The sequence below is a fragment of the Euphorbia lathyris genome, chromosome 8 (assembly GCF_963576675.1).
Source record: "Euphorbia lathyris chromosome 8, ddEupLath1.1, whole genome shotgun sequence".
NCBI lineage: Eukaryota > Viridiplantae > Streptophyta > Magnoliopsida > Malpighiales > Euphorbiaceae > Euphorbia > Euphorbia lathyris.
The window spans coordinates 69,736,972-69,748,495 of NC_088917.1; positions in this window are offsets into that span (position 1 = coordinate 69,736,972).

Genomic DNA, 11,524 nt, shown 5'->3' on the forward strand with positions numbered 1-11,524 from the left:
TGAGCCGATGACCTTTAACCAGTTTAACGAGAATAGGACAATGGTCAGAATGACGAAAAGGGAGATTCAGCACGTTCACCTCGGGAAATCTGTAAATCGCAGCCACATTCGCATAAACTTTGTCCAACCGAACAAACACGCTATTTCTTTTCCAAGTGAACTTATGACCAGCGGCTCCCAGGTCAGCCATCCGTATTCAACTTCACCACCCCATCCTTTGGCCTACTCCAACCAACAAGGTGAACCTCTTTATTCTGGGTGGACCTGACAAGGGGGTCCCCTTTGAAGCTCTCAGTAATAATAAGGAGCTTTTTCGAGAAGAACTCAGGTAAGTTCTGAATAAAAACAGTCTTCTCACTAAAAATCTCCTCGTTCCTCCACTTCCAGATTTGGTGACAAATAATAGCAAAGAAAATGTCACCATGCTCCATGTTAGCTAGTAACTTCCCACTAACCCCATTAGAGAACCAGTCATTCTCAGAGTGGGAAAGGAAGGAAGAGAGAATGTGGTGTGGGAGAACTTTCTTCCACACCTCTTTACTTTTAGAGCAGTCCCTAAGGGCATGGCACAAAGTTTCAACATGGCCACTGCATCTATTGCAAGCTCCTGAATCCGCCAAATGCCGTCTGTGCCTATCCGAATTAGTAAGCAACCTATCCTTAACTCCCAGCCACAGGAAGCTCCTAATACGGTAAGGGATTTTAAGGGCCCAAATGGATTTCCAAGTATCCGAGAGAGGGTCGAATCCGTTGAGTGTAAAGGCTTCAAAGGCAGACTTGCAAGAATAAGCTCCATTGTTAGTCAGTGCCCAGCAATGTCTATCCTTATCTTCCTCTTGATTACTAATCTTAACTCCCCTGATTCTGAGGAGACTATCCAAGCTAAAGAAGGTATCAAATTTAGACCAAATCCAATCCCCATCAGAGTCCACCACATCGGCAATCCTCCAGTTGCGGATATTGCTAGGCGGGGGGGGGGGGGGGGGGGGGGGGGGGGAGCTACAAACATCTATAAGCGGTTTATCTCCGATCCAGGTATCATTCGAGAAGCTAATGGATTTACCATTACCCACCTCCAGGCCAACCCCCGAGCAGAAATCAGCAAACACAGCGCTGAGCCCTTTCCAAAGGAAAGAACAATTGACAACTCTCTCCTTGGGGCCTCCAAAGATTTTTTCCTTCTGATACTTACCACAGAGCATACGAACCCAAAGAGAAGAGGGGCATTGCCACATTCTCCAGAGGAGCTTCATTAATAAAACTTTGTTGTTGTCCTTAGCTTGTCTAATGCCAAGACCCCCCTGCTTTTAGGCTGGCAGACCTCCTTCCAAGGGACAAGGTGAATCTTTCTTCCCTCTCCAGACTCTCCCCAAAGAAAACGCCGGTTAATTTTGTCAAGCTCATTGAGAACCGGCTCAGGTAATTTACAGGCTTGCATGATATGATTGGGAGCCGCACAATTGACAGACTGAATTAAAGTTAGACGGCCTGCCAGGGAGAGAGAATTGGCTTTCCAACTAGCACACAACCCATTAGTTTTATCCAGAGTCTCTTTAAAAGAGGCTTTGGAAACTCTGTCACTATGGAGGGGGACCCCAAGATACTTACCCAAAGAGTGAGTAAGAGGAATGCCAGAAAGATCGCTAAGTTTTTTACAAATGCTTTTTTCCATGTTCTTAAAGCAAAGCATCCGAGACTTATGGACATTAATCTTCTGGCCAGAAGCGGCGCAAAAGCAATTAAGAATATCCATGACCACGCCAACTTGCTCCTCATTTCCTTCCACAAAGATCATCACATCATCAGCGAAGAACAAATAGGAAATAGGAGGGCAAAACTTGTTAATGGACATAGGATGAAGAATCCCCTTGCTCCCAGCCTCTTGAATTAGGTGAGCCAGCCTTTCCATAGCAACCACAAAAAGGAAATGGGTCATAGGATCTCCTTGACGGATACCCCTGGAAGGAGAGAACTCATCAGACATATCTCCATTGATCAAAACCTGGAAAACTGGAGAAGAAATGCAATCCTCAATCGATCTCCTCCAGTTCTCAGGGATACCAGCTCTTTTTAAGCTATCTAGAAGGAAACTCCAATTTAAGCGGTGATAAGCTTTCTCCAGATCAAGTTTGAGAGCCACGAACACTTTCTTACCTTTCCTCATCTTCATAGAGTGAACCATCTCCTGGGCAATAACCACATTGTCCATCATTTGCCTGCCAGGAACAAAACTACCTTGATTTTGGCTAATAATCTCAGGAAGGATACGCCGGAGCCTATTAGCCACAATCTTAGTGATAGCTTTGTATAAGACATTGCACAGACTGATCGGCCTCATTTGTAAAAAGGAGGAAGGTTTTTCAACTTTAGGGATCAGAACCAGGAGTGTTTTGTTCACCAGCCTAATATCGTTGGATCCACCGAAAACCCCTAAAATAAAATTGTAAATGCCTTCCTTCATCGTATCCCAGTGTTTATGGTAAAAACTAGCAGGAATACCATCGATCCCTGGAGCCTTAGTAGCTCCAATACTGGTGAAGGCAAGATCAATTTCTTTCTGGTCGATAGGATGAAAAGCTTCTTTAATAGCCTCCTCCTCCAGCCTAGGAAAGGAGATCTCAAAATGGGCTTTGTCCAGATCCACCTCTTCCTCTTTAAAGAGGTCTTTATAGAAATCAAGGACAAGGCGATGAATATCTTCCTCCTCATAAATCCAATCACCATTGGAGTCTTTAATAGCATCGATCTGATTCCTCTGCCTCCTAATAATAGTAGAGAGGTGGAAAAATCTGGTATTCCGGTCACCGTCCTTAATCCAAGCCTTTCTAGACTTCTGGAACCAAAGGAGCTCTTCCTGTCTAAGCACAGCTTCCAACTCGTTCTGGAGAGATCTAAGATGATAATTCAGACTGTGGTCAAAACGGATCTCCAAACAGCGTTGAATACCTTCCATTCTCCTTAAAAGTTTATTTTTCCTTCGGATAATATGGCCAAAGATGTTTTTATTCCATCCCACCATATTTCTTCTAAACTCCTCAACAGCAAGGAGAACATTAGAATGAGGTTGCCAATTGTCCTTAACAAAATTCCTGAACTCTGGATGGGTATCCCAAGCAACAAGGTACCTAAAAGGTCTATTCCCTTTGAGCCGATGACCTTTAACCAGTTTAACGAGAATAGGACAATGGTCAGAATGACGAAAAGGGAGATTCAGCACGTTCACCTCGGGAAATCTGTAAATCGCAGCCACATTCGCATAAACTTTGTCCAACCGAACAAACACGCTATTTCTTTTCCAAGTGAACTTATGACCAGCGGCTCCCAGGTCAGACAGCCCGCATAGATCCATATTCTGCTTATGATTAAGGCAACGGTTCACATAATGATTACCCCCCCTCTCTGATCACTCATGAGGGCAATATCATTAAAGTCCCCAGCAACCATCCAAGCATCCACCATGCTTGTACTTATAGAATATAGGAGCTCCCACAGCCTTTTTCGGTTAGTCAAAACCGGGTCGGCATAAACAAAGGTGACAAAGAAATGTTTGTTACCAGGGTAACAAACCTTACTATGAATGAATTGATTATCCATACTAATAATATCGATACTAACACGATCTGGCTTCCAAAAAAGCCAAATCCCCCCTGCCCGACCAGTAGCCTCAGATCTGACACAACTCCAATTCTTAAACTTTCTAACCACCTCATCTGCTTTGGAACCACTAACCTTGGTTTCAAGAAGAGCAAAACAAGAAGGATTAAATTGCTTAATAAGATCTTTAACATGAATGCGGGTAGCCTTACTAGCCGCACCTCTAACATTCCAAACAAAAAAGTCCATCAGAAAAGAAGACTATTGATCATAGGCCCACACCTTATGCAAGGTATTTGTTCGGGGCTCCTGAGAGCCTCAAAGAGGTGCCAGCAGGCCCCCTTTTATCCCAAGAATCCAAAGAACTATGGTTCTTTTTAGGGTTAGCTTTAGGTTTCTTCATATTCAACTCATTGACTCCCATAGTTTTTGCGGTTGGGACATCAACAAGAGTTTTCAAATTACTAACCTCTTTGGTCATCATTCTTCCTGTTGAGCCAATGATCTGGGATTTCCCCTTGACAACAGCATTAGAATCGAAAAGAGGATTAATAGAATCACCTAGGATGGAAGCAGGCTCGACTGATTCCAGGCCCGTCATGCTTAACTCCATATGCTCATTAGATAATTCTGGATCCTGTCCATCTTCAAGAGACAGGACTCCAAATCTCAACCTTGACCCGGATGTTGAAGCAACATCAGCACCCATCTTGACATCAGGGGGCCTGACCTTGATCTCAGGAGCAATTTGCAGAAAATTCAACTCGTTACTGATATCTGGAGATTGATTCCGAGCAGCAAATGCTCTTGGCTTCCGTCTGACCAACCTTTTGGCCAGCATCCAAGGGCCAAAATTCTTCCCTTCACTTTGACTCTCCTCAGCTCTACCTATGTTAGGCACCACCACCTCTTCAACCGCCTTCCTTCTCTTTGGACATCCATCATAAGTATGGCCAAACATGCCACATTCATAGCAGATATTGTGAATCCCTTCATATTCAATATGAAAAACTTTATTCTGAACGTTGAATTTGGACAGAAGAGGCTTAGCAAGATCAATGTCAATACACACCCTGGCAAACTTGCCTCTCACTGCCCTAACGGTAGTTTGTCTACATGGTGAACTTTCCCTACAAGGCCACCAATCTTATTAAGAAATCTCTCATTATAGTATTCAATAGGCAGTCTTGGGAATCTAACCCAAGTAAGGATCCTATTCACAGAACAGTTATGGGGATTAAAATTAGGGACCCAAGGCCTCAAAGCCAACACATGATTGGATATGATATAAAGGGTCACCATTAACTACAACATTAAAATCCTCTGCCCTTGTAAATTTAATGACATAATAGTCATTCTCCAGATCCGTAATGGTAACCTTCCCTTTCTTAGCCCATTGTGCTTGGATCCTCTGAGCAAAGTAATTAAAGCTAATCCTTTTCCCAAGCACCTTGACAATTAAGGCTAATTTCCATTTTGACCTGAGCATGCGCTTATCCTCAGAGGAGAGACGGATCACAGGACACAGCGGGTCCTCTTGGAAACCATCCTCCACATCAGAGTCGGAATAGACTTCTTCCGACTCATACTCGATAATGTCATCCTCCAACATAGGTTCTTCCTCGATCACCCCCATCACCTTATCTCTCCAGGATGAATTCCCCAATCCTTTCTCAAATTTAATATTATCAATTGTATCCCCTCCTTTTTGCAGGCCCGGATTAGCAACAGTAGACATACCATTAAGGTCCGCAGCCCCCTGGATCCCTGATCCTCCCAACGGGCCTGTAACAACATCCCTAACAAACTTAGAAAGTTTGGCCACATCCGGCCCCTACTCCTGGGCAGCCTCCCCCGCTGTCGGCACTTCCACGGTGTAATTGCCCATCAATACATCAGAAACAGGGCACTTACTGCCAAGCACCCCAGCCGAATTGGTATCCACCGCAACGCGGGACACCGTCTCCCTAGGTCCAAGGGGCCGAGAGAAAAGATCCCTGGCTCCGGAGACCCAATCCGGCTCTGCCGCAGCAGGCGCCGGCACCCCGCTCCCAGCAGACGCTTGCTCCGCCTCCCTTGCTACCCTCTCCCTGTACCACCCAACCTCAGCGTCCCCTGCATCAGTCAGAATCACGGCCGGATCCGACCTCTCCACCCTTATGCGGCTCGGCCGCTCCCTCTCAGTCGAGCGGTCCCTAACCCGCTCGCCACTCCCCCGCCTAACATTCAACATCTGAGCCGATCTCCCTTCGCCCACCGCTCCCTCCCCATCCGGTCCCAGATCCGCAACCAACGACCTCACCGCAACCTGATCCCTCCACTCCTGGTCCGAACGGCCGCCTGTACTGCCAGTAGTCATAGCCGCTCTTGCCTTCCGCCGCTTGCGCTCTTCCGATCTCTCTTTCGCCATCACCGCTTTTGTATTCTATTAAAAATAAATTCTAATTAAAGTGTGTGTGTATATATATATATATATATATATATATATATATATATATATATATAATTGTTAGCGATATTTTACGAATATACTAATTTTCAACATTGTCACGTGCAGTTAGGGTGCGGGCATGCCAGATAAAATTATTTTTCAATTAAAATGGGCTAAGTTTGTGGATTTGCGCATCAAAACTTGAAATCTAACGAAGCGATTGGCGAGGGACGCAAGGATTGAAAAAGTCCTTCTTGGACCTCTAGCGCTGTTATAAAAACTTTGCTAAATAAATTAATTTTATTTAAGCTAATGCGAATAAATTAAAAACGGGTAAAATAAATGAAATAAAAGTGCGAGATTGACACGAGATTTGAAAAAAATGGGTATTTATTGATATAAATGTAAGTTTGAGTACATGTGTTCAAAGAAAAAAAAATAGAATTGATTACAGTTGAAATATTTCTATACTAAACATATAGATAAATAAATTGAATCGGAGAAAAACAAATCAATACATAAGAATTGAAATGCAATAACAATAAATTGAAATTCAACGACAAATTCGGAGCTACAATAACTATCTCAGCTAGAGGTCCTTAGAGCACCACGGTCGGTTGGTAAGAGCTAAATTGATCTAGCAAATCTCTGATTTGTAGTAGGCAAATATGGGGCAGATTTGACCTCGAACACGGAATCGAGCATAGTAAAAGGCTAAATTTAACTTCAGGAAGTCAAGAACAAATGTTTAGAAGGAATCGAAGGCTAAAATAGACTTTAAATGGTAAAGAAACGGGCTTGGAAAATCACTGGGCAGATTATACTAAAAGCTGGAAACAAAATGTCTAAAAAGATTTGAGGTGCAAGGATTGACTTGTAAATGGAATTTCCGAACACGAAATTGGACAAAATAAAAGGCTAAATTTAACTTCAAGAAGTTAGGAACAAATGTTTAGAAGGGATCAAAAGGTAAAATGAACTTTAAATAGACATAATCGGGATTGGAAAATAACTGCACGAATTGTAACAAGAGCTGGAAAAATTAATTTGGAAAATGGTTCTAGCTAAGGAATTGAGAACTTTAGGCTTAGGAATGCTAAATTAAATGAAAAAAAACTTGAAAAGGAGCTATTAAGAACTTGAATTGAAACTAAAACAAGTTAGAAAAAGGAATTAGAATTAAGAACTTGAAAGAACAAAGCTAAGAACTAAGAACTCAAAAAGAGAGGATTGGAATGGACCTTTAGGAATGAGTTTTGATGTGTTGAACGAGTGAGTACTAATGAATGATTAGAGTTTTATTTATAGCATTTTGTGATGATATTTGAGGTAATTAATCAACCTAATTTCCTTAATTTTCTCTCAAATTTTCACCACAAATTGCCAAGTGTATAACCTCCCTAACTTCCACTAACCACTAACATCTTCCTAACTTCCTTCAACCTTCATAACTTTTATGCCACATCACCCAACTAATTTGTGGTTAGAGAGAGTTTTAAGGCTAGACATAGGTGTGAGGAGGAGGTTAGACTTCACGGGTTCGCCATTGGTGTACGTTTGGAGAAGCCGGGTGAACTAAAATGAACTCTCGGAACTAAGTTCCAAGGGTAGGTCTCGCCGAGACCTATACGAAATATATATATTTTCTTTTTTTTATTATTCTTTTTTGTTTCTTTTCTTTTGTATAATTTTTATTTGTATTTATCACTTTTATTATTTACAACTTTACTCTAAAATTAACTACATGCTTACAAAAATTTATTTATTTGGACTAATAATAATATTATTTTATTTTTGGAGATTTTTCGGTTATTTTTACGGGCGGTTTTTCAGGAGCAGCAGGGTGGGGATCCCACGGTTCGGGGATAGTAACACCCACCCGTCCAAATTTAATCTTCGGAGCTAATCTTTCCTCCGCTTTTGGTCCCGCACTAAAAAATTTTGGTTTTTTTCTGGTCCCATCGGTTCGGATCCCTACAATTTTCGGTATTCTCCGGCCCCATTGCCACCCATACTGTAGTTGCGAAGTAAGGATTAGGAAAGAATTCTCTATCTATTTTTTTTTAATATACGGTCATACCCAAAATGACATCCTTTTGCATAAGGGTCTAAATTTAGAAAAAGTTACCCAACAAAAGTCATCTTCATCTCGAGGTTTCCTTCTTTGTATAGAAGGAACCTACAGCAGCAGCCATAGTGGCTGTATGCAAATTAAAAAAAATTAAGGGGGCGAATATTTTTTAATCCAGTAAACTTCTAATGGTAGCCACGATGCTGGGCAGGGGCGTAGACAGGGTCCTGGGGGTCCGGACCCCTCCAGCCGCTGGAACCACCTTGACCCGGGTAGTTTCGGTCCCTCTGTCGCAATTTTTTTTTTTATCGAGTATTGAATTAGCCCCCATAATGGGCTATTACGTATTAGGTTTGTCCAAAATTTAAAATTTCAATATTTTTAGGTACTCTCTAAATCCAAATTTCTAATTTTGTTTGGTGTGTTAGGCTTCTATAATCTAAATTTCTAATTTTTTTTTGGCATGTTAAGCCTCCCTAAATCCAAATTTCTAATTTTTGTGGTCAGTTAGGCTTCCTTAAATCCAAATTATTAATTTTTTTTTTTGCCTGATAGGCCCTCTAAAATCAATTTTTTTATTTTTTTACGTGTCCAGCCCTCCCTAAATCCAATTTTTTTTTACATGTTAGGACTATTAAACGAAATCTAGCTTAATTTTGAGAAATTATACATTAATACTTAAAAATTGGTTTTTGACTATTCAAATTATAACACGCATGTATACAAAAAAAATTGAGCAAATTCGATTTAACAATTTTTTTTTTTTAATATACGGTCATACCCAAAATGACATCCTTTTGGATAAGGGCCTAATTTTAGAAAAAGTTACCCAACAAAGTCATCTTCATCTCGAGGTTTCCTTATTTGTATAGAAGGAACCGGATTAAACCTTTATTTGGGGTATTTTTACAAAAAAATTACTTTATTAGATCTGATTAGGAAATATTTCCTCTCAAGGGGCTGTTTTTTTAACTAGGGTTAAAAATTATATATTTTTGAATTTTTCCTACTCATTCCGGCGCAAAGTGGACAGGAATCCAAGGATTCCTGTCCAAAAGCCTGCCCCAACAAATATTTAATTTTTTTTATTTTATAAAAATTAAAATGTATAAAATTAATCTAAAAAGAAATTAATTTATCACTTTATAAAAATAAAATTATATATTATAATGATGTTATTAAATTTTTATTTTATAAAATTTTGATTAAAATTAAAATTTAATTTTACTTGAAAACGTTAGGATTAAAATTACACAATTTTATACGTTATGGCTAAGTATGCACTTTATTTGAAACGTTACGAGTAAATATTTAGTGCATTACTAACAAAAAAATATATTTAGTATATTAATAAAAGAGTAAAATATTTTACACATTTTCAAAGAAATTGTGATTAATTTATACGTAATAGATTTAATTTTTTGAAACTGTCTAAAATATTTTATTATATTATTAATATAGTTATGGAAAGAATATATGAAACTGATTCAATTTATCAACAAACTGGTTTAGAAGGTCTGACGTGGCTAAATAACAGTCAAATAAAATTTTTTCAAATTTTCAGTAGCGTATGGTTAAAATTGATCTTCATTGAAAACGTTAGTGTTAAATTTGCACAATTTCATACATTAGGGCTAAATCTGCACTTCGCTTGAAACATTACGGTTAAATATTTAGTACATTACTAACAAAATAAATATTTAGTGCATTAATAACATAGTAAAATATTTTAGACAATTTAAAAAAAATTATGATTAATTTATACGTAGTAGGTTTAGTTTTTTTTTTTTTTGAAACTTTCTAAGATATTTTACTGTGTTATTAATACAGTTACAAAAAAAAATGTATAAAACTGGTTTGTCGATAAACTGAAACAATTTCATACATTTTTTTTGTAACTGTATTAATAACACAGTAAAATATTTTAGACAGTTTCAAAAAAATAAACCTACTACATCAGACCTTCTAAACCAGTTTATAGATAAATTGAATCGGTTTAATCATTTTTTTTGTAATTATATTAATAACACAGTAAAAAAATTTAGACAGTTAAAAAAAACTAAACATACTGTACATAAATTAATCAAAAAAAATTTTAATTGTCTAAAATATTTTACAATGTTATTAATGCGTTAAATATTTTTTTATTAGTAATTCACTAAATATTTAACCTTAACGTTTCAAGCGAAGTGCAGATTTAGCCCTAACTAATGAAATTTTGCAAATTTAATACTAACGTTTTCAAGAAAAATCAATTTTAACCACACGCTATCAAAAATTTGAAAAGATTAGTTTGACTGTTATTTAGCCACGCGAGATCTTCTAAACCAGTTTGTCGATAAATTGAATCAATTTCATACATTTTTTTGTAATTATATTAATAATACAGTAAAATATTTTAGATAGTTTCAAAAAAACTAAACCTGCTACATATAAATTAATCACAATTTTTTTTAAATTGTCTAAAATATTTTACTATGTTATCAATGCACTAAATATTTTATTTTTGTTAGTAATACACTAAATATTTAATCGTAACTTTTCAAGTAAAGTGCAGATTTAATTTTAACGTATGAAATTGTACAAATTTAATCCTTACATTTCCATACAAACTTAAATTTAAATTCTAATCAAAATTCTAAAAATTCAATAACTATCATTATAATATATAATTTTATTTTTATACAATAATAAATTAATTTATTTTATAATTTTTATTTTTATTTTATAAAATAATAAATTTTTTTTTTAAATATTTGTTGGGGGCAGTGGAGCCACTGCCCCATTTTTGGACAGGAATCCTTGGATTCCTGTCCACTTCCTCATTCCGGCGCCTATTGCGCTGGAATGAGTAGAAAAAGTTCAAAAAAAATACAATTTTTAACTTTAGTTAAAAAACAGCCCATCGGAGAGGAAATATTTCCTAATCAAATCCAATAAAGTAATTTTTTTTGTAAAAATGATCTCAAATAAAGGTTTAATCTGAAGGAACCTACAGCAGCAGCCATAGTGGCTGTATGCAAATTAAAAAGAAAATTAAGGGGGCGAATATTTTTTAATCCAGTAAACTTCTAGTGGTAGCCTCGATGCTGGGCAGGGGCGTAGACAGTGGCCTGGGGGGCCGGGCCCCTCCAGCCGCCGGAACCACCATAATGGGCTGTGTTATGTTTGTCCAAAATTCAAAATTTCAATATTTTGGACTATTAGGTACTCTCTAAATCCAAATTTCTAATTTTTTTTTGGTGTGTTAGGCCTCTATAATCTAAATTTCTAATTTTTTTTTGGTCTGTTAGACATCTCTATATACAAATTTCTAATTTTTTTTGGCATATTAAGCCTTCCTAAATCCAAATTTCTATTTTTTGTGGCCTGTTAGGCTTCCTTAAATCCAAATTATTAATTTTTTTTTGGCCTGATAGACCCTCTAA